Source organism: Phalacrocorax aristotelis, chromosome 9, assembly GCF_949628215.1.
Source record: "Phalacrocorax aristotelis chromosome 9, bGulAri2.1, whole genome shotgun sequence".
NCBI classification, from domain to species: Eukaryota; Metazoa; Chordata; class Aves; order Suliformes; family Phalacrocoracidae; genus Phalacrocorax; species Phalacrocorax aristotelis.
Window position 1 is genome coordinate 30,765,796 of NC_134284.1, and position 19,790 is coordinate 30,785,585.

General features: G+C 39.6%; 1 protein-coding gene across 2 annotated transcripts in view; it reads left to right on the forward strand.

Moving 5' to 3' along the window:
• Nucleotides 1-19,790, forward strand: part of KCNH5 (potassium voltage-gated channel subfamily H member 5) — a 172,490-nt gene that overhangs the window by 62,071 nt on the left and 90,629 nt on the right. The window lies entirely within an intron of this gene.

The window sequence follows — 19,790 nt, forward strand, 5'->3', positions numbered from 1 at the left end:
CCTAAAAAATCTGAAGGACCTGTAAATAATCATGACATGGAATTATCGAAGACAAGAATTGAAATTGTGTAGTGGCTCTAACTTTTAAATTATTTTTGAGACTAAGTTTACTACATGTATGTGTGCCCGATGACAATTTTATATTGAGTTCAGGGCCTCTTCTTTACACTTTAGATGTGGCTTTGATGGTGTTTGAAAGGTCTTGACTGGCATTTGGTTAAAAGTTACAATGTATATTCAAATTCAGGTAGTCTGGGTTCTGCTTATAAACTCCCACAGCCTTGGAAACGTTTGAAGTTGTTTTAGCCAATTCTTGGAACGTTTAGTGATTCCATAAAGTGATTGTGTCTGTTTTGACACTGGTTTGACTTACAACAACTGCTGATTTTATCTCCTGAATGTGGCGATCTTTGTCACCGGCAAAGCTGGAAGTGAAGGAAATCATAAGATACTATACTGCACCTTTTCTCTGCTTCCTGCTGTTTCACACCTCTGCTGAAATAATGTAAAAACAATAGTGGTAAGGCACATTTCTCATTTCATGTGCTGCCAAGGTTAGATCACGGAGCAGCTCTCCAGGTTAACAAATCTTCAAAGTACAGTAAAGACTGCTGAAAGATTTTAATATCATTTGGGAGAATTATTTTTTCTGTTAAATAAATAATTCTTGGTATTTCTCTGATGGTTTCTATTTTCTGAGCTCCATACAAACACTGAGCAATTATGTAACAAGAGAGCACACAAAACCTTTTGAAAACAAGATCTGCATAATCTCTCTGATAATTATCTTAGCTAACACTTTGAGCTCATCTCAGAGAAATACTGAACTATAGAAAGGAAGTTTTCTTGCTACAGTCTTTCTAGATCTTTAGAAGATTAAAGCCATTTGTTTGGAGATTTTTAAATGCTTTTTAAAATGAGAGGTTGCAGTTTTAGGACTCTGCTTACAGCGTGGTGCAATGAAATTTCTGCTGAACAGAATCTTTACATGATGGGTTGATGTGTTTCAAAACATTCTGAAGTCCATAAAAAGCAAATCCCCACGGTAGAGCATTAATGAGCTATTGCAGCTAGGCCATAGAAAACCTATAGGTGCTGATTAGTCATTTGTTGAAACTGCTTTGTGGTATTTACAGAAGGCTGGGGATTTGGAGTATAAAGTGTATGTAGGACATTTTAAATATTGTAATATTTACTCCCTTTGTCTTTTGTGGGGATTTCTGTTGCCCTGCAGAGGGGGTTCTGCAGAAGAAACTAAGCAGCCATGGTAAATGGTTCAGGGTGGGGTGAGAGTGTAAAAATGTACATAATAATAATATTAATAATAGTAATAAAAAATAGATACATGGCCCCAGGAAGTGGAAAGGAATTGGAGCTTGTAACCTGCTTTGTATTTGTTTTAGGTGGACTGTATTCTTGCTTTTTCACCTCAGAATCACGTTAAAGACAGGGAATACACGTAGCAGTATCAAAGTTGGCATTTACAGCAACCTATGTATGTGACACTGGCTGATTTTAATAGTTTTTGTGTTACCTACAAAATTATTAAATGTACATGTCAAATTTAGAAGTGGTACCTGTAAGCTTAGTAGTTGTAAAACCATGCGTAGATTCATAGGCTTTTGGGCAAAGTCAAAAGTAGAATCTGAAATTCAAGAAGCATGGCAAAAAGACAGTTAGTTGCTTGTTGCATAAAAATAATGCCATCGAAATAAATGTGGCTTATTTTGTGAGTCAGGGGAAGAGCACTGTGGCATGCAGGAAGGCTCCAGACAGTAGAAACCTTCTTTTTAGATTATTTGTAGGTGTAAAAATGCTCAGTTATGATCAAATGGTTGAATCTTTTGCAAACATATCAATGACGATTTGAAGATTTTCAATTCATGCACATCAGTATGAATGCGGCTCCTGAATCTGAAGGAGTTGCTTGATTGGTCGAATACTGGTTAGAAAATATGCCAGCTTCCAAATAGATACTGGTCATGGCCTTTATACTTGCAATATTTCTGCAAAGAGATCAGACCTGCAGGGTTGTATAAACATGCTATGCAGTGCCAGCTGCTGAAAACATGACAGTCAGAACAGCAAAATAGGACATGAAGTAACAACAAATAGCTGGTGGAAAATGCAATTTCTCGGGCAAAGTGGCCAGTGAGCTTGGGAAAAGCAAGCTTGGTCCCAAGGAAACGTGTAACTAAGAACTGAAAATTATTTGAGTTGTTTTCAAAACAAGATGTTTCAGTTTTTCTTTTCAGTGTTTTGAGAAAAACATTCAGCAAAATTCAATTACAGTTCAATCAATAAAAAAACTCTGATCCCTGAACTGACTCCTGTTATAAGCAGAGACTGTGAAATACCTTTGGTAGTTTTGCTGAAGAAGTTTGCTAATACCAATAGTTGATATTGGCAGCACCTTTTCTAACAGACTGTGCCAAATAAATGTCTTAAACTTAGCACTGGAATCGGAGATGGTAATTCATCACAAACCCAGCTGCCTACTCATGCCAACTTCAGATACGAAAGAAAATCTTCACTGCATTGTCAGCTCGCAGCGGCTTGTTCTGCAAGCCTGAAGTTTCCTATTCATGCTGGCAAAGTTATCAGGACCTGGGAGGACTATTTAGAGAGATTTGCAAATCCTTCTGGTGGGCAGGATTGCAAAATGGTGTACTTGTTAAAAATAGCCAAATTAAGATTCTGTAGCTGCTGATAAAGCATTGCTCAGTGAGGGGCAGTTGCGGGGGAAACCGAGATGAATGGGGATTCTTTTCAGTTTGATTGGCAGTTTGTCACTTGGTTGTTCACTGAGGACAGAATCAGGTGGGATATTTAGACTGAAATACATCACCTGTCTTGCAGGAAAGAGAGCTTTGAATAACTTAACCTCACCTTGTGGAGCTTACTTCAGATTTCTTTTGCCTCACTTGCTTTTTCTGGGCGTCCAGTGCCGCTCAGCAATATTTTTTCTGTTGCTTCTTGACACTTGAAGAGCTAAAGATAGCAAATATAAATCATCCTATGACAAGGGAGAAAGTTTTTTACCAGGGTTATTGTTTAAATACCTATTCTGCATTTGCTGCCGAGAGTTGCTGAATATGCATTGAAAATACGATTTTTTTTAGCTCTTTTTGTGTTGATATAGGTAATTTCATCCCCTCTCAGCACAGAACAGAACAAATAGGTGGGTCCATCAGATCCTTAGAACGGGCCAGGAATCATTTGTCATTCAGGAAGGACCTTTCTTGTAAACCTCCCATTATCACCTGTCAGCTCACTGCCTCTAGCAAGAAACTCTGCTGCTGCATGTTGCTCTAGCTCAGTCCACTGGCAGGTTTTAGGCTTCTGCAGCACAGCCATGTATGTAGATGTAAAACTAATTGGTTTTGTGCCTTTCACAAAAAGGAGCGTATTAAGAAGCCAGAAAGATACTTTTGGTTTGTACACCATTACTATCTTGCAACTCAGCACAGCCAGGACTTGAGCAGAAAGTATGTAAAAGGAAAAAGGCATTTTGGGGAAGGTGGCAATATGGCAGGGCAAAGCAGGTTGTAGAATTCAGGAGAGATGGAGTTTTCTGAAGAAACAAGTGTCCATGTTTGACCGACAGGAGTTTGTGTGCTGCCATATGCCTTCTTTTCTCCTGTGCTTCCACAGGGAGAAAAGTGGCCAGCTTCCCAGCTTGCAGCTCAAAGGTCTCTGATACAACCGATTCTGTGCAGCGATGAAATTGCTCTGAATGACATAGAATAGATTGCAGAGTCAGTCTAGCTCCAGAAATATGGCATTTACGTGAGTTTACTTGTCCAGGTGAGTGGGCCCAACCCAGCACAACTTCATCTAAGCAATAACAGGAATCCAGCATATTCCACTGGCCACTGAAACGCTCTGATGATCCTTGCAGCAAGGGAAGCTCAGAACAAGATATTGAAGGCAGGAGTGTCAATGAATGTTGAATGCTTCACTGTTCCTCAGGATGTGAAAGTCCCAGAAGAATTGCATAGTCATCCAACAGTCCCCAGAAGAGCTGAAAAAGGGTGTTTTGTTGTTCTTGCTTTAGGGAGCTACTTATATCTCATATATATACATAGCTTGCTTTGGCTTCTATTTACTTCCAGATTTATTGGGAGGTGTTTGTGGGGGAGATACTTTTTTTCAATGACTGGTTTTAAATTATGGCAAAGACAGGCTTGTGAATTCAAATTGTTTTTGTGTATGAGCAGCAGAATTTGTTGTGGTGATTGTACAGGATACCTTCTCTGGAAAATTAGTAATTTCTGCCAGCTATTGGAGCAATTTCTAGAGAGCTCTTTCTAAAAGTCAGTTTCTAATTTCATGGCTTGAAATGCTGGCTTCTTGTTTTCATCTTAAAAATACCCAGGATGATGATTTGCATGTTGGAAAAGAAAACAGACGTGATTGCTGTCACTTTGACCCCAAGTTGTTATTGTTCAGGGGAGAGTTGATGAAGGAGAGTGTGGGTGGGTTCCTCTTGATACCCTGCTCTGCTTTTAATTTTACTAAACAGGGGGAATAGGACATGCTCTTTCCTATTGAGAATGGGTGAGATGCTCTCTAAAACCTCCCATACTGGGTGAATGATGCTGAAAGGCTGCTGGTTGCTTGTGGCATTCCCCCCTTGCTGCTGCTCAGCTCTTGTTTTGGAGTTGTGACATGGACTGTCATGGACTGTCAGTCATCTCTCCATTGATCTGCCAAAACCTAATTCATTATTCAAGTGCATTCTTTCATTGTTCAAGTACAGTTCGTCAGTTCCCTGCCAATATATGGTAGTTAGCCACTTGAGTGCTGTTTGTATGAATCATGGAGGCTTATCTAGTAAATTTGTTAAGCAATGGCTAAGCCCACGCACTGACACAACAGTGTATAATTGTAGGAAAGCGCTTGTCTGGCAGACTTCCAGACAAGCAATCCCGAGAGTCCATAGGATTTAATTTTTGATCCTGAGGAAAATGTATGTGTAAAATAGCACCTTCTAGCAAAAATCATTGCCAGTAACATAGATTAAATCGTATTTTTCACAGCAACAGATAGTAATGTGAGAAGGCTTTACATCTGTAGGAATTCATAGGCTTGAGTGTTTAACTATGATTGAAATCCAGCTCTGCTCTAAGGGTGTCCTACAAGAGTCACTCCTGTGTAAGGGCATTTTCTGTCCTGCAGAGATGTGGGATATGGGAGGGACATGGCTCTGCACCACCCATCCACGAGCCACAGAAGCTTTGACCTGTTCAGCAGTAGAGGACTTGTGCCAGTTTTTGCACTGCTCCTTACAGTTTCTTGAAATGTGGACCAGTGAGGGAAACATACCTCTTTGAACAGGAGCATGGCCCTGCTAGCGAGCTCTTAATTGCTTCAGCTATGTACAGATGTAATCCCTAAACTGCGTTTGGCAGGTGGGGTGCAGGATGCTTCCAGAGCAATAGATCTGGAGTGGCTGGAGAGCCTGCACCCCCTGGAGGGATCACTTGCAGGTTATTGCCAGGTTGGAGTTGGCAAAGTTTTGAATGTCCTACAAAATTTGGCCCAGTGAAGGAGCTTCTCACTTCTTCATGGTCTTAGGAGACCATGTCTTAGAAGACCATGTACGATGTGATTAGAAGACCATTGTGTAATGTGATTCTACCACATAGTTTGGCAAAACTGCCCTGATCAAGGTGACTGAGAGGAGGGCACGAGAATGCTTCCGAACTAGGAGCTTTTCTGTGCGGAACTGCTTCCCTCCTGCTCCTCTGCAGAAGCATGCATCCACCTGGAAAGGCTGCACACTCAGCTGTGCATTAATAACTATGTCTTAAAGACAGAGCATTTTATTTAGGGCCCGTGGAGATTGTCTGGAGGAGATCATTAGTTTCTAATTGCCTTCCAAGAGATCTAGAGCTAATGGAGGAGGAGGTGTTGATATGGGGACTGCCTTGAAGTAAAGAACTGCTTGACCCAGAGTGGTTTTAAACATTGAGGCAGGGTGCAAAGGTTTTCCCATAAGGGCTGATTTGGGTGTATTTCTAGCTGTCTTGCTCTGGGCGGGTTGGCATTTGGCCTCGCACCAATATCCCACTAGATGAAATATCAGAAGTAAAGCTGTGCATCACCCCTACCCCTTGTCTTTAAAGTGAGCATATCTTGGTATTTCAGAGTTTGAAGAAAGTTCTCTAAAGGCGACAGGACACCCAGAAGACTAGGGGTAAAGATTTCTGCACAACTAAGTGATACAAGTTATAAGTGAAACTGGCGAAAAATTTATTAGTTTAGTATTTCAGATGAGGCAAGGAGAAAGGTCACAAATTCTTTAACATCCAAATCAGGAAAGAGTAAAACTGTTTATTCATGTTTACCCATCAGTGCAAACAGAAGGAAGTGACACAGAAAGTTACATGAAGTTGCCTTGCAGGTGGAAATTTCCCCTTCTGATTGCCATTGAAAAAGCATTTTGTCACTTTTGGACTGCTGAACTGTAGTCCAAGTGCTATCAGCTCTACAAAGCAAGGGTATAAAAATGTTTCTGTGATATCTTTTAATTATTGGCAATCTCAGTTACGTCTCAGAGCTGGAGCCGATGAATTGTTTCCAGGCAGGGTATTGGTCTCAGTTCAGCAGCCGAGCTTGGCAATCCTAATAGTCTCTGAACAGCTGCATGGAAAAGGCTTAGAGTATAAATGTATCAGTAGCCTACAGTGAAAAAACAAGTTACTCTTAGGGAGTAAAATATCTAGCATCATCCACTTTTTAGTGAAACTTCAGCCTAAGAGTGAGATTGGGGTGGGTACAACAAGGGTAATTGGCAGAAGTACCATGGGGGGCATATGCACCCTGTTTCGCTTTAACTCTGACATGGCAGTAGATTTTTAGATGTTTAGTTTCTAGTTTATAGCAAAAACATGTGTCTTTATATGAAGAGCTTTAAAGCTGTGAAACAGCCTCCTTGGGAAGCTTTATGGGATTTTTTTTTTGCAAGGTTATAGCTAGCATGTGTTTATGTAAGCTTTACTTTTATTATCATTGGCTTGATATGTTTAAATGAATTTATGGTATCAAGAGAGATGGGGCAGTGTGTGGGAGAGGTAAGAATGAAGAAAGAAATGTTATTTCATGCTATTGAGCTATGTGATTTAAAACAACTGAAAATTGCTATTAAAGAGATGATACATAAATGTGGAAAATCAACCTTTACACAGTGCTCTTGCTCACAGACGTTGCAAGCAACCACCTGAGATGCTCCCAGAGGGATTATCCGGTTGTCCCAGATTACTCATAACATCTGTACCTCTCAGGAAGCAAAAAGTTTTAATTAATCCAACTAGCATCAGCAAATATATCCAACTAGCTCACACAGCACAGCTTTATAGCATATTGTGCTAGAGGGATAAACAAATCTTAGGTAAAAGGTAACCCCCAAGGTATTATACCACTTGGACGGAAGGGGCTAGGGAGATTGTTTGTGTTTTTCTGTTCTGAAGTTTCAGAAAGCCAAGTGAGTGATCTAGGCCTGTGTCCGCACAGAGATCCTTGGAAATGTGCAGGGCTTGATTTTGAATACTCATGAGATAATACCTGTGTGTGGCTGGCGTTCAAAAGGGAGGGTTGCCCAAGTAAGTCAGGCTAGCTACCCAGGTAGATCCTGCCTGATTTCAGTGGAGCTGTGGTCCTCAGTGGGCACTGCTTTTCAGTGGAAAACAGGCATTTTCTGTTAAATCTCCTTAATATTGGCCTAGCTTTACTTGCAGGCAGGTGCTATGGTTTATCAACCAGAGTATATGGAAAATTTCTAGGGTGGGCAGTAGAGTGAGGAGACAGGTTGTTTTAGGAAGTGTCCCACTGTAAAAATATTGACCCATACCAGTGAATCAGGCCTTAAAATTTTTTCAGGTCAGTCAAGAGGTTTCTTTGCCTAAGTTTTGTTAGGTTGAATTTCAGAACTGAAGAACTGTGTGACATCGTTGCACATCCAGAGAGGCTGATAGAGTTGGGTTTTTTGTGTTGTTTTTGTAAAAGAAATAAAAAGCCCAAATCTCTGGGAGGTTTCATTATTGCACTACTCCCTGTGGTACTAAGAGATATCAAATAATTGGACAAAAGATGACAGATACTAGTTCTTGGTTTCTCACTGCTTCATTTCTGTAGGTCCGAAGTAGTACAGTGTTATGTTCCCCTTGAAAATACTGAGAGCAGTGAGAACTGAGCCTTCACGTCTCTCATCTTCATTCATCCTTCCTGCAGCATTTTCTGCAAGAACCTTGGTAGAATCAGGAAAAAATTTCTGCTGGTGGAAGCATACCCGGTGTGGGAGTATGACTGCAGGTTCCTCCTTAAAGAGCTTTACTCCTTTCCCTTCAGTCTGGAGGAAGGACAGGATAGCATCCAAAATGTCATCTTTCCCCTGGGTACCTGCTGTGCATCCCTGCCAGTGCTGAGTCAAAAAAAAAATCCAGTTGTGCTTCAGCAGGAATATTTTGGTCATGAATGATTAAAACTAGTTTTCTTCCACTGGCCAGCAGCCAGCATGAATTTGTCAAGATGAGTTCATGGCAAATTAATCTGATTTCTCTCTTTGACAAGATAACTGCCTAGTGAATAAGGGGAATTTAATAGATACGATATATCTGAACTTTTTAAGAGGCTTCTGACACTTTTCTACATAGTGGTCTCATAGCAAATGAGTGAAAGATGATCTCAACACAGTCATAACAAAGTCAGCAATAACTGACTGAAAAATCTCTCTCTGAAAAAGTAATCAAGGGCTTCACTGTCAAACCTGGAGGGAATTGCCAGGGAAGTCTTTGACCCGCGTGTGATTTTATTCAACACTTTCATTAGCAGAGTTGAGTGACAGAACAGAGAGTGCATCGGGAGAATTATGGGAAGGGTTGCAAGTGGTTTAGGTGACAGCATCAGAATCTATAATGATCCCGATAAATTGGAAAGGTGGCCTGAAATCAGCAAGGTGAATGTCAACAAAGGCAAGTGCAATGCACCATGTGTAAAGAGGGCAAATCAAATGCATAAGCGCAGTGTAGGGAATAACTGGCTCTGCTGCTGTGAGGCTGGAAAGGATGTTGAAGGAAAATGTAGGGGAAAAGCGATAGGCAACTGCAGACTGAATGCAGTGCAACAATGGGCTAAAACCTGTAAATCTCACTCTGGAAAATATCATGAGCAATGTCACAGGCAAGCTGAAGAAGGCATTCTGCTGGGATTAGGGCTGGTGAGACTTTGGTTTGGGTTTTTTTGGGGTGGTTTTGTTTTTTTGATTTTGGGTTGGGTTTTGGTTAGGTTTTTTTTTTTGATACAGGGCTTTAAGAAAGCTGTAGACCAGCTGGAGGGAGAGAAGATCAGTAAAAATCTGTAACAAGACAGGATCTCTGGGGAACGGTTGGAGGATGTATCTTTGGTTTAAGCTGATGGAAGCTGAAGGGGAACATGAAGATTGACTTCTACCATGGTAAGAGTGTGCTTGAAAGGCCCTCTGTGTTTTCTGAAAGGCAATGAGGTCAGTTAGGGGGGAATGAAAGACTGATATCGGAAACAAGGGTTTCCACCATCAGTCTACCAAAACTTTTCAGCTCTGGGTGGATGCAGACCATGGGCAAAGCCACCACCAGATTTGGTAGACTCCACTTCATCAATGAGTACCTGCCATGCTTGAGCCAGGTATTCTTGCGCCTGCCTCAGTATGGCAATTGGACCAGGCAGCCCTTGAGGTCACTCCCAAACCTACATCTCTGATGTTGCAGGGAGAGTAAGGTACAGCTGAAAAATCTCTGTTATGTGTTAAGCAAGGCAAAGCTAGCACACCCCGCTTTCTTTAGATGGTTGACCATCCTTTAACATTTAGTGATGCTTTATAGTCTGTGATGTAGTGGCTGCATGTTTGCACTGCATATTCACTGTGTATCACTTTGTATTTGAGCTGTAAAATGTGCATGTATGCACTGGGGTACACTCATCCTGGGGAAGTTCAGATCCCTGTGGAAATGCTGTTGTCATCCAAATCATGCGAGGCATTGAGAAATGATGGGGGTGTCCAATGCTAAAACAGCTTTAGTGGGATTTTGTCTCAAGTACAAGGGCTGCAAGGTAGTGTTCATAACATATTTGGAAGGCATTGTTTGGAGATGACAAATCTTGATTCAGTTATTTATGGAAGAAGAACCGGTTCTCACTGTGAGTCTGAATCAAGTTCATCTGCAGGAAACAGAGGGAAATTAATTTCAGTAGAGAAGTTTGACTTTTTCTGTCTTTAAAAGTTTTGTTACTGAAATATAGTTCTCAGCTAAGCGTTCTCACCTCGGTGTTTTCATCAGGACTTTTTCATTACGAAAATAAAGACTTACACTAAAGAAAGAGAAAACATTCATTTTATTTCCCCCCTCTTTTTTACTGTCTTTATTCCTTTAAAATATATTTTATAAAAAATTCCATGACTTTTGGTATTACCCACTGGAAGAATAGTAGAAGGATAGAAGTAGAATCTTCCTTAAAGATGGAGAAAAAAGAGAGATTTTGAGGCACTTTTCTCACTTTCAATAATTTCTGTCTTTTTCCAGGGGAAACTAAGGAAGCAGGCAAAAGGAAGAAGGCCAGCAGAGAGAAAAAGATATTTTTTAAAAGCTGAAAGATTAATAAGCTTTTATTTTGTCTACATTTTGGTTGCATAACAACATGAAGATTTTCTAATAGAGCAGAATATTTAATTTCTTCTAAAGCATATTTCAAAGCTCTATTGTGAAACATAATCAGAACTGAAATAGGATGGAGATGATGGAAAAGGGGTTATAAATATCTGCCATTGATTTCTACATGGTGATGTGACAATTAGAGGTGGCTTGGAGGCTGAATTCCTCTGCAGAAAAAAGCCCAGCACTACTGAAATGGCATCGTGTTGAGTTCTGTGTCAGATTTTCCTCAGCGGAAGATGGTCAGTTTTGAGCTAAAAGACCCTTAAATTGGATCTTTCCTGAAGCTGGAACGCTGGAAGTAACTGTCATATCCATGTCCCTTCGAAATTTGTGTTTGTGTTGGCATGAGTGCACGTGCCAACAGTAATGGTAGCAGCTAGGGAAAAATTGTAATTCTTACAATGTATTGGCCAGGTCAAACAGCCTGAAAGCGTCATCAGTGTCACACAGGCAAACATTATCTGCCTTTGGATGGGGTGTTGCCTCATCTCTCTTGCCTCATACGTGATCAAATGATGTTAGGTTAAAGGCTAGGAGGGCAGAGTGACCTGTGATGAATTCTTACCTGTTTTTTAAAAGCATTTAATCATGTCCTTCGGTCCTTCCTGAACTGGGACCTTGAACATACGGTGTGTTTTAAGCACTCAGATAGTCCCACTGACCTCGTTGTTTAATCTGAGCTTACCTTTAAGTGTTTTTCTGGCAGCAAGCCATAATGAAAGGAACATTTCTGACATTTAAGGTTTATGGGTGGATCTTCCAAATAGAGTCAAGAGGGAGTTAGGAGGGTAAGTCTCATTTGAAGGTCACTAGGACTCATGCCTAAAATTCACATAGGTGTAGTATAAAACCTTGCCATCCATTTCAGTGAGGTCCCATGTATGGAAATTTTTTTTTACACGTGTTTGAATGATCACCTGTTTGGTAAAGACATGGGACAAGCTGTCATTCCTTCGCATCATGAAAAGACTAGCTTCATTTGCCCTTTTTCTTCCCCCTTGACCAGAAACATTTTAAAGCATGAAATTTGATGGATGCTTCCACTCCATTGTTTTGAATAGGAAATTGAGGCATAAAGAAGGTTACTACTGTGCCTCATTAATGCAGACATTTCCTGCCCAAATTGATAGTCCACCTTACCTAAAGGAAATGTAACTCTCTAGTTAATAAAACACAATCTTTCTAGCACTTGAAAGGAAAAAAAAGCAAGTCAATGAGGTAAAGAAAGAGGTTCAGAAAAAAGCCATTGGCAGCAGTGCTGTATCAGAAAATATTGAAAAGGCTGGAGGGTATAAGTCTGAAATGATTAAATGTGGGTGAGGATAGGTCATGCAAGAAGGAGACTGTAATCAAATCTCCTTGCCTGAAGATAAATGAAGTGAAGGAGGAGAAGGGGAAAGCAAGTGTGTGAGATGCCTGCAACACCGGTGGTGCCATCACAACCCGTAGAGGTCCTTTGCCAACCTACCCTTTCACAACACATGAGATCATTTTAGCAGAGAGGTCTGTTTAGTGACATGCAAGAGACTCTGTGTGTGCTTGTGTGTGTGTTATGGTGAGCTGAGCCCTATCACACATATTTCAGTTGCAGCAGGGGCTGAAAGCTGGTCTTGCTGAGAAGCGAAACACAGGTGAGCCTGCAGGTGTCTGTGCGACCTTGCAGGAGCTGATGTGGTTCGTGCCACTGAGATCCTTGTCCGCTTTCTGTTCCTCAAGTGGGAGCAGGCGGGTGCCCATGGTTGCACCCATGTCAAAGGTGCTCTGCTGTCTTTTCTGGGAGGTCGAGGAGTAGCATGGGCTGTTAGATGGGATTTTAAGTGGCAGAAATAGATTTATCTGAAGCAGTAGTCTTCATTTCAAAATAATAAATCTTCATTGGCAGAACTTCCTTAATATTTTTCAGGGATCATAACAGGTGCACATTATTTGTGCTGTGTTGATGGACTTCGGAGCAGGATTACTTAGGAAGCTAGTGACTTCATAGATCCCACAGCCAGCTTTGCACATTTAAAAAAAACAAAATAAAAATTCCCAACTTTCAGAGCAAGGCCCAGCACTGCAGCTGTGTTATGTATTCTACCAACTACTAAAGGAGCAATCTGGGAGAGCACAAGCTTAAATCAAATTTCTGTGTAACCTGTTAAAAGAAAAAAAAACCAAACCGAAGAGTATCAGAGAGTATTAATGAATAAAATCCTCAAGTGCTTTGCTAAACGGAGGACTTAATGATAAATATTGCAGGTCTCCCAATTAAAATACTCTCTAGCCATCTTAGGAAAGAGTGAGATTTAAACTCCCTTCGTTACAGGTAGAATAGCAAGAAAATTATTCATATGGTTTATGCTTCTTATAAGCGAGAGAAGCCATTAATGACTTCCAAATGTTTGCAGTATTGTAAGGGGTGATTAGAGGCTTTGGAAGATGTTTAATGGAAACTGCATCAGAACTAAACACCCACATGAACACACAGAATAGGAGGAAGAGGCAGCCGAGCTGAGCAGATTTGACCTAGCCTAATTAGTCAGGTTCTTGTTGCTGTTTTTACAGTCTATTATTGATATACAAACATGCTGTTGAAGAATTAGTAATCTGAAACATTGCAGTTCATTAGAGTTTTTAGTGGTGCTCTAATAGCCTTGCTCCATCTGGATGATAATAAGAAATAATGGACCATGGAGAAGTTATGCATTCTCACCTTCTAATCCATTTTCAGCCAGCTGAGAAAGCATCAACAGTGTGTTTGCTGAAATATATCACTTTGTGATTATAAATTCAAAGAGAACAGAGTCCTGTGTTCTTTATCTCTGCACCAGATATTTATCCCTTTCTTCTTCTGCATGCTGCACAAATACTTCTAACCAAATTTATACTGTGGATAAAGGTACATCATTGTGTCAATATGACACAGACACCTCTGCAGTGGCATGACATTTTTAATGGCTTTTATGTTACTACAATAAGAATGTCAGAATGAATCAGACTTTCTCATAGTTTATTGACTTTCAGGTTATAATTGTAGCAACAAACCGTCTTCATGTATAATGGCAACACAAAGAGGTTGTTAACTAATGTGTTTTCATGTGTACATGAAAAGGAGTCAGTTGTGGTCTCTTTTAATTGGTAGCATTTAACAAAGGAACAAGAGCTTTTGAGTAGAGGTGTCTAAAAGGCTCTCATCTAGGAATGTGAAACCTTTAGTTTCATTTCCAGATCTGACATTTGCTAAAATCATGAACTTTGGCATTTGATAAATTTTGTGGTTCTTTTTTCCTCTCCAAACCTATGCCTGATTTATTGGTTTAAATGTTAAAAGGTTGGGGGCAGGAACTCCACATGTTTTTGTACAGTGCCTACCAAATCACGTTCCAAGTTATAGGGAGCCAACAAAAACAAATGAAAATGTTCCAGGAGTCACAAAAAAAAGTAGTCTGAATTTCTGTAGTTGACTCCATGTAACTGGTTCAGACCTCAGGTTATATTGGAAGGGCGCAGGAAGCGTTTAGTTTTTACCAAGCAGAGGTAAATAGGAGATACTGTCCATTGCTATGGCCAATCTAATAGCCTGCAGTCAAGATATTTCATGACAGCCAAAAGTTCATGTGGGTCTGAGACGCAGCATTTCTAGGAAGAAATAAGGCTAACCTTCTAGTTCACCCTGATTTTTAAAAAAAAAATAATTATATAATTTGCTTCAGGAGATGCAGCCTACCAAATAGGACTGCAGGCAGTTCTTCCTAACATGAACACTATGTTCAATGGTAAATAGTTCCAGGATTAATAGCCAGGGTACATGGGAACAGTACGGATTTGTGCTGAAATTAGTGCTTGTCTGTTGCTTCTCATAAGAATGTGAAGAGCAAATGTAGGCATAAATGCAGTGGTACAATATATCCTGATCTTTTAATCTGATCTATTAGCATGTTTAAGGCAGTCAGTATTATTCAGTAGAACAGCAAGATATATATGGCTGACATGACAAAGCCACAACACACATCTCCTATAAATCTACAAAAGGTTTGGAAGTCCCATCGTAGACACTGGAAACACGAGTTGTTTAGGATATTAGGCAAACAGTGATACAGCTTTCGGGAGTTTATTTCCCATTTGCTTTCAGAGAGATCTTGGCTTTTACATCATGTTTCCCTTTTTTCTGAAAATCTCTCCCATTACAATCAACATGGAACATTTTAAACTAGTTGAGGATCTGCTCCTTTCTCCCTTCTTAACCCCCCAAACAACCCAGAAATATTATTTATAAAAAGGAAATATGAGATAAAAACTATTAAAGAGGCAATATTAAGGTAAACCATCAAGTCATTACTCTGAGTTCCCTGACCTCCAGGCACTGGGTCTTGGAGTACTAAGCCTTAAGAGTAGATTAATATTAGACAAATTTTTTCTCCCAATAAAGAAGAAGAAACCAATTTAAAATTCTCACTTCTCTTTATTTTTAAAATTTTGACAATTTGTCATTGGTTTGAGCTTTCTGATTTCCTTGGTTTCTTGTTCTTGCAATCTGTTTCTGTCTCAAATTCTGGAGTAACCTTAAGAAAAAAGCATAGTAAATTCAATTCTATTGTAGATGAACAAAAATATTATTGTTTGAATGCTTTTAATATTGAAAGGATATTTTCGGAGTTTGTATATAAGTTTTATTCTAATGTGATCAATAGTTGCACTGAATTTGAGACTTCTGCCTATAACTGTTGTTACTCTTACATATGCTTCCAAAAATGAATGAAAAATATCACATATTTTCATATAGAGCTACAAAAAATGAAAACCAGTCAAACTCATTTTCCCTCAAATTTCCTAAAAACATTCAACTTGATGTTAGAAAATATCAGACCAAAACAAATTAGTCTGACAAAAGGAAGGAAGTTTAGAGTGGGAGGTGAAACGCTGTCTCAGCTGGTGAACACACTGTTCACTCTGCAAATAAAATTTTAACTCCCTTTCTTACTCCAAACGAAATATCCTTATTTTGGTAAAAAACCATTGAATATATATTTCTGAGACATAATATTACCTTACTTCCATTTCCTGCCCTAAATAAAATTCTACAATCAGCTTTATATTTGTAATATTCTCTTTCATTGTTTTTTGGTCCCTTCACATTGAAGACACCTAACTAAAAATATCAAGAAAGTTAATACCATAGGCAGAAGATTTGTTTGGAAGAGTGTCACAAAATGAGGACAAATCCGTTTCTTAGGTTTTGATCCTATTACTTTATTTTAGAAGTCAATATAAAACAACAGACTTTACTAAATTCTGTTTAGGTAGTCTGGGTATCTGAATATATCGGATTAAGATGTTTTGAGAACTATCCCATTGTTATCCTCAGGGATTCTGTCCTCAAATGCTCACTTTTCTTGAAACGTTTTCCATGAAGATGGTAATTAATTTTTTTTCCTAATCTTTCCCCCCAAAATTGCTGACATGGCACAACTCCGTTGACCTGGCATGCGGCTAGGTAGTTGTATACAGCTATAATTGGAATAAGGCCATCTATGTTGTCCCAGGGTAAAATCTGGACACAGTTTTTCTGCTTATTTCCATGCAATCAGAATGTTACCCCTGTTGTTTTGACAATGAGGGGAGACCTACAGGATCCACGGGCACAACTATGCAACAATACGTCTTGCTGATACTAATTTCAGCTCACTTCTTGTGACAAGGTAGAGCATGGAACATGGTATCTTAGAGGCCGATTTACATGGCATCTTCTCATTAAAACAGGGGGAAGCTTCAGCCTCTCCATCTCCTTTTTCTTTTCTTTTCTTTTTCCTTTTTTTAATGAAAGCCAGGCTGGCTTGAATCGGGGTGTACTTGTGATGTTGAGATGTGAAAGTGAGTACCTATCAGCTCAGAGTTACTTTCTGTGGCTGTTAGTAGCATCTATTTGTATAGGCAGAAAGGGAAGCCTGTGTTGTGCATCACATTAGAATATGGAATTGTAAGAAAAATCTTTCTTTTTCTTGTTTCGTTGTGAACTTATCCATGCCATCCCGTAACACAGTGGGGCTAGAATGTGAAATAATTGCTGCCAATTAAGCCTTCCTGATTTAAAACAATTTCCATAATCTAATTAGGCTAAGTATGTAGCTGAGTGTTGTATGGGATAGCTAATGGAAATATTTATAAGTATGGATCATGGTGAAATTAGAGAAGGTTGAAATTAATTATGCTCAGGAATTTTTCTTCCTCTTTTCCAACCCTGAGTATATAAATGGACTGGCATGAGGGCTGGCAGTGAGGTTTGTTCTCTGTGTTTCTTTATGCTACTAAAGGAGAGATTTTCTGCCATTGTCTGAAACATCACAGCAACAGGCATAAGTATTTTCTTTCCTCTGGGAGGTTAGTGCTCTGTGTTCTTTATGCAGGATAAATAAGCTTTTTCACAGAATTATGTTGTCAAATTCTTTAAGTACAGAATGTTGGAGACATTTAAAATATATTAGAAAAGCACTTTAGGCCCATTTCATAGCAGTCATTCTGTTTGCTTCTGCTCTAATCATGCCTGTTTTTCACTGGAAAATTTGATGCATGTTTTCCCACCAAAAGGACAGACTCCCACCCTTCCCAAATCAGCGCATACACAGCTGGCCATTAATCAAGCACTTAGTGGAGAGTGCAGCAAACTGATTTCAAAAAGCAAGGTGTCCCACTTGACAAATCTCTGAGGATTAAGGAACTATAAGAAGTACCAAACAGCTGTGCTAAATACTCCGAGGAGGAGGATTCAGCTTGCCTCTTCCTTCCAGTGGTTGCATCGGCAGAGCTCGTTTCTGTGTGCTTTGTGTGGATCCCGGAGATTTCATCTCTGCAAAGAATCTCCAGGCTGCCTTGAAAAGGCTGTGTGAGCAAAACCAAAAGCGGAGATGGTCCAAGAGAAAAATGGCTGACAGGTGTGGTTTTCCTCATCCAGACCTTATGGAGGAAGAAGGACACAGATTTTGGGGTGTCATCAGTAACCTGGCTTCATGGTAAAACCTGGGGTGAAACTGGAACGGTTGTTCTGTGCAAGGGGCTTGTTTGCAGTGGAAGTGTTTTCATGGAAAGGACAGTACACTTTTTTAATTTTAGCCCTTGGAAAGTTTCTATAAGTGAAAAGATCAATATAGTCAGATTGAAGTCTTGTATCTGGAGCTTTTATTCTCTCAGTTTCCTTAATTGGCCTGAAAAAATAAAGGCGGGGAGGGGGTGGGGGGGAAGAGAAAGGAACCAAATCCTCAGCTTGGATCATGCAGGTGGGGAATATCAAGGGATCTGTGGTCAGCAGGTCCTTGTTGAATTAACCAGAAGAAAATTATTTTGGACCTTCATCTAGCTGCTATTTTTTCCCTCTTTTATTCCCCAATTTAAAGCCAACTTTACCAAAGCAATGTGGAATTTTGTTCAACCTGTTTCCCCACAGATTCAGGGAACCGATTAAACCGTGAAGTGAAAGCCAAGCTGCTGTTTCTAAGACATCCTTAATGAGAAACCTCTTTTTCTTAATGGTAATAAACGGAGCAACTCAAAAAAAAAAAAAAGGTAATAGTTGCAGATGATAATTTCTACTGTCAGCACAAAACTTGACCTTGATTTTGGTCTTTGACCTGGAAAAATATCTTGCCAGTGCTTCTCTACTGTCCCAGAGGTGTTTCATAGGCTAACTCAGGGCTTGGTGCTTAACATACGGATATCATATAAGGATGGGGTTAGGTAGAGGTGGGAAGAGAGTCTGTCCCTGAAGAGGCTCAAACTACATCCATAATTCAGCAACAAGAGGAATGGTTTTAATTAAAGTTTTTCCTTTTTTTGACCTCAGGCTGTAGCTTTTCATTGTGCTGTGGGACTTCTATTCTAACAGCCATCACACTGCATACTTTTCTAGTAAAAAGCAGTATCATGGGGGGACATAATCTTGGATTCTTTGGCATCTTATAAAAGGCAAGTTTTTTCTCATAAATAAGTATTAATCTTAGTGTATGGTCCAGAAGTTTTAAAAATGGTCCCCTTAGGGACATAGATGGCTAGAATTCATCTTGTCTAACTTAAGACATGTATTCCTAGCCTTCTTTAGGTATGTTGTACGGTCATTTGGAAGAAATGGGCACTTTCAAGGCACAATTCATCCCACCTATTATAGGTATCTATACTTCAAAATGAGATTAAACTGTGTTCTTAAATTCTGATTATGAAACTAACTTAAATGTAGATATCTGTATCCCACATTTCTTCAGAAACACAGGTAGAGCTTTGTAAGAACAATGCAGCTGTACTTAGATAAAATCACCTCATGAACCATAGGAGTTTTACGTTGCTAGTAAATATTTTGTCAAAGAAATTTGTGAAACAGCGTATTTTTATGGAAAAGGAAGGAGGAGAGAGCAAAAAAGGACTGTTTCTCTTTGTATATATATTGAGTGCATGTGGATAGGTGTGAATTTATATATAAACTTGCTCTGTGTGAATGCTTTGTTTTTATAATTGCTCTACTTTTATCATTCCTTCAATTGTAGGTGAATCTTTCTTTACCCATTCTGTAGATTTATGTGCAGCCCACCACCACTGGTGGGGTCTATTAACTGGTATAATTGTGCTTTCCCTGATGAAAGCACTTTGCCTGAAATTATTTTAACTATCAACAAAAATAAGTCCCGCTTGGCCACATCTGTAGTGTGCTTACTCCATATATACCCATGCAGCCTGCAGTTGCAACAGTTTGAGTTGGATCAGGTTCATTTGATATAAATACGTGATCCAGAGAGATTGCTCTGAGCATTGAAAAACTTTAAAACTGAAGTAGTTGGGTGTCACTGAAAACCTGCTTTCTTTTATATTCTCTTGAAAAGATGCCCTGAGTTGCACGGTGCAGTCTGCTGATAGCACCTTCTTAATCAATAGCTTCATTTTAACCATATCACATAAGTCGTGCGTGGAAATTAAGAGCTGCTGTTGGTCTCTCTTAGCAGATAACTGGAGTGGTGATAAATTCCTGCCTTGCCTATGTATTCCTTTGTTACTTGGTAATCTCCTCAGAAATGGTAAATACATCGGAGCGCTGAGTGTGCTGCTTTACACAATCACCACTAACCTAATTCCTGT